The sequence below is a fragment of the Aulonocara sp. 'chitande type north' Nkhata Bay genome, linkage group LG4, assembly GCF_057382095.1.
Source record: "Aulonocara sp. 'chitande type north' Nkhata Bay isolate Kocher_YH1m ecotype deep benthic linkage group LG4, A_spYH_male_GT1.1, whole genome shotgun sequence".
NCBI classification, from domain to species: domain Eukaryota; kingdom Metazoa; phylum Chordata; class Actinopteri; order Cichliformes; family Cichlidae; genus Aulonocara; species Aulonocara sp. 'chitande type north' Nkhata Bay.
In genome coordinates, this window is record NC_141347.1 from 25776986 (window position 1) to 25781664 (window position 4679).

The following is a 4679-nucleotide window of genomic DNA, read 5'->3' on the forward strand; positions in this document are numbered from 1 at the left end:
TTTTTTTTTCTAATTTCTTTTTATAGCTTTGCTTTGTCGTTTAATGCAGTGGTCTGTATTTCTGTGTTTTCAAGTTTCTTTTTGCCTTATTAGAACATGCAATCAAATTGCAATATGATATTTGCAAGTTGTACAATATTTGGTTAGGGAAACTCAGAGCCTGACATGGTTTGGAGCAAAGCCCATCCTCAGGGTGAAACGGAAACACGGAGCGAGAGCGTAGTCTGATTTTATTGCTCACAGGGTATTCAAGCTTTGTGCACATTAGGAATATGCGGAGCCCCAGAGACAGGCTTTGCATGCCAGAGTAACATTTAACGTTGTTTTTCTTAGTGCCACTCCCCATTTTAAATTCCCCTCTTCTGTCGCAAGTACAGCTACAGTGCTCTGTCTGAAATTTACCTTTAGGTGAACTCACTTTAACTCACTTTATACCAGCACAGTAAGAGAAGAATGTTATTATGATTCAAGTTTTTGTACTTCTTGCATCCATTATTTATTTAGAAAGCACCACGACGTGTTTGCATGACAAGCCAATATCGATCGACCTGCTTCTTACCAAGGGCCTGAGAATGGCAGTGCTTTATTTTGTGCGAGTGTTACTGTTGTTGTTCACACCGAAAAGTAACTTTAGTTCCCACCCCAGTGCTGTAACAGTGAGTGATAACGGATGGATGACTACACTGCCTTTAGGTTCGTATGTCTTTCTCTTTTAACTTTGTTTCAAGTGCTTCAGGTTCAGTGACCTTTGACCCCTTGTGTAAATACAAAGACTGTACATAAACTGATGTATATAAGCTGAGAGGAAAACTATATGTAAAATGCATATCTTGAATATATAATAATGATATATGTGCTGATATTTATTGTGTAGAAAATGTAATGATTAAAAATTTGATGTTATTTTTGTCCCGACACACAATGAACAGGTTTACTGTAGAGTCATAATTTTTTCACTTTAACACCAGGTAACTATGATGCTGCAGCAGAAATGCAGAATGTTTTTTTCTGCTTAAAGAAAAAAAAATCAAATGTGGTCTTTCTAATTCTTCCTCTTAAGCTTTGACTTCAGGCATGCTAAAGGCCGAAGGAGTTGCACACAGATGCCATCTTCTCTTCTTTTTTGTTCGACTCAATGATTTGTTTGCACGGGCCATCTAATGAATTCATAATGAGGACACATTTATCCCCTAAACTGCTGTTGTTAGTAGTAAAATTGGCGCACGTTTAAATTTGAAATAATTGCCCTTTGCTGTTATTTTCAGACAATTAATGATACAAATTTATCATGTAACAGATGCTGCAGTGGTAGTATAATTTCCTTCAAATATTCCGAGTACAATAACGTTGTCAGTTAAAGTGCAATTACAGTGTTTACTCATCCACGAGAGTCCAAAAAGTGGTCAAAGTCACCTTTCCCGAACCTGCAGAAATAAGCCATTAATTTCATTTGAAAGCCTTTTTGATTATAATTATTATTATTTTATGTGTGAATTAATCTCTGCCAAAATTAATTATAGATTATTCTCACTCCAGAAGTAATCAACTGTATGCCTCAGTGTGTGTTCTCAATGGACTTTGTTTATGAAGATTTTAGTGATGTTGATTATATTGATAGTTGTGGTAATTGTATGACAATTGCAAGTGCCCTCACACCGGTTGTTATTTTGGAACTATAGACATAATTAATGTGTGCTAGAGGATTTAATTTTCTGTGCTGGATCCATACATTTATACAAGGAGGCAGGTTTGTTTCTGAATGTGACTGACTCAGATCTCATATAGCAGGCTACCTGATTTTGTAATACCTAACAGGACAAGTAAGAGTTAGCATTGGACAGAAGGTTGATTAGGGCCTTATGGCATGTATTGTTACCAGTACCGAGCAGCATAAATGTAACGTTTTTGTGAATCATTACTGGAACTTGGAGCCACTTAAAAGCATGCATATATAGGTGTAATTATTATGTCGCCAAACAAGGGAAAAAATCTGTACCCTTCCCCATAACACAAATCATAATTGTTTAAAAGAATTACGACAGTAAAGTAACAGCAGATTTCAAGTGCATATCCATCGGTTGCAACAAAGTTGCATAGGTTTATCATTTAACTTAAGTTGGCCTATATTTCCTAACTCACCTCATCATCAAGTATGTTGAAAAAGTAAAGCCCAGTTTGTTTGCATTATTTTGTGTGTGTGCATGTGTGTGCGTGCGTGCATGGGTGAGAGGGTGGCGTGAAAGAAAAGCAAAAAAAAAAAAAGGAAAATGTGAAAATGTGTTTCATGCATGCGCTTAGATAGTGTTTTGATAATCCATGTTTTCTGTCGATCACAATTTTCTTTATGGATTGTAAGAAGGACCATGAATAAACTCTAAGCCTGTAGATGGACTCTAGAGAATGTGGATCGTTAAGACAAATGGTCCTTTGTGGGTTTCAGAGCAATACGGTGGAGGAGTAGACGTTGTCTGTGGATGTACTGCCTCCTTCTGCTTTCACTACTAATGTACAAAAAAAACCTGCTGCTTGTCAAGCCCACCCGTCCCACCCCTTCCTCTGCTTAGCATATCAAGTGGAACACAGTGTGTACTGTGAAGCCTACCTGCAATCCTTATCAGAATGTCAGAAAGAAATATATATATTAAACTCTACATTTTTAATAATCTCACCTGGTTAACGTGGGTTTTATTTGATATACGTCTTGTTATTTATAAAGTGAATATTTATAAAAGTTCCTTACCTAGTTACAATTTTAAGGTTCCTATTCAAGTTGTAATTGCAATTTGAGACACGTCCATGTTAGTTTTTCTACTTTTCAAGAGCATATTTCTTTACTACATTATTCTATTAGACCCCATGCAAAATTTTACATATGACAGAAACCATCTTTATTTCAGTAACAACACATAAGAAAAAGCTGATGGTTAGCTTTTGCATTCTTTTAGCGTGCTAGCTATGCTAACATGTCGACTGCCACTCTCCAAGCTTCAATGTTATGGTCACTGATGTGCTAGCTAAGTTAACTAGTGCTAAATTTCAAACAAAGTAAACAATGTGATGCTAGTGGAAGTTATATTTTGGTTAAGTTCACTTTGTAATATTTTTTGTTGTTGTTCACATGATTGGGGTGATACTGATGGCTAATATTAGGCACCTATTTGCCCGATGTTGGAGAGAGGAATAATGGGTTCTTATGTGTTTTTGTTCACATCAATGTCCCTTTTTCTGGTAAATGGACTGGTACTTGCATAGCACTTCTCTACTCAAACTGATCAGTCAAAGTGTTTTTTACTACAAGTTACATTTACCCAATTACACACATATACAAGCAATGTTCCCTCTAAGCTGCGCACGAGTGCAATTGCGCACAGAAAATCTGCGTTGCGCACACAAAAAAAAAATCTAACCTGAATTTAAAGTAAAATTAATACTTTAACAATTCTGTTTTGCAGTGTTAGTCAGTAAGTGACTGGCTGCTCCTGTATGGGATTAGAACAATGCCACCTTATCCCATAGTCCAGCTAATAATGAGATTCACATTCGTATATATGCAGCTAATCAACGTCGTTGACAGGCTATGACAGCGTCCTTGTGTGCAGACACCGGGGTTTTAGCTAGCAAAGCGGCGTGGCTGATGTGGAGTGAAGCCACGTTAATCACAACGTGTACAACCATTGGAGATGTGAGCAGGACAGACGGAACAATTGACGGGAAAAGTGTGGACTTTATACCAGATTTTATATTGCGTTGATAGGCCACGTAAAACCGGAGTTATGATAAAAATATATGCAACGTTTGGTTTTCTTCCTGAATACTATCGTTGTTTATATTTACTGTGGGAAGAAATGGTAAAAACGGTGTTTTATAAGGAAAACCTCGAAAGCGCTCTCCGCCTTTGAGCAAAAACAAAACCAAAAAAACCCCAACCTTTCCTATTGGTCGAAAAATATACCATGTCGACCAATCAAAAAACGATATGGCAACATGGCATTTAGTTGTTTAGGAAGGGGGAAGTTTTAGGAGCGACGGCAGTGTCTTGAGATTGAGTGAGAGATTTTCGACGTTTAACGCAAATCTCGTGCAGTTAGTGTGTAGTGTAGTCAATAGTTTTGTTGTGTGTGTCAGAACAATGAGGCCACTACTGAATGTTACAGGTGTTACAGGAGTGATACATCTCCTGTTGTCAGGCCTGCAGGTATCAGGCTGTTGTTCTTCTTTATCTCATAGTGGACAGAAATTATTTTTTGGAGTGGCACAAATAATTTGTGTGGCATCAAATTTGATGCAGAACACCTGATTGTTCTATAAATAGTTTGAAATGTTAAAAAAAAACGCCTTGGCTGCATTTTTAGGTAAACAGCTGCAAAAAACTTTGTTGTTTGCATAACTCAGTTACTTTTTTAAAGAAGTAACTATATAATTAATTGCCAAACATTGGTCATTATATTCTGTATTTTGCAGACAGAGAGTTACAGGACTCTCTCCCAGACCACAGACTCATACCTATAACACAAGTCACAGCTTTTTTTTTTTCTTTTTTTAAAAAAAAAAAAAAAAAGAAAGTTGTGTTTTCAAATTTGGAGTTCAAGTTTTTACTTCCAATAGTGTTAACATACTACACAGGTCATGAACAAGATTTTTTTAATTTTCATTGTAAATGGGCTAAAGCAGTTAATTAA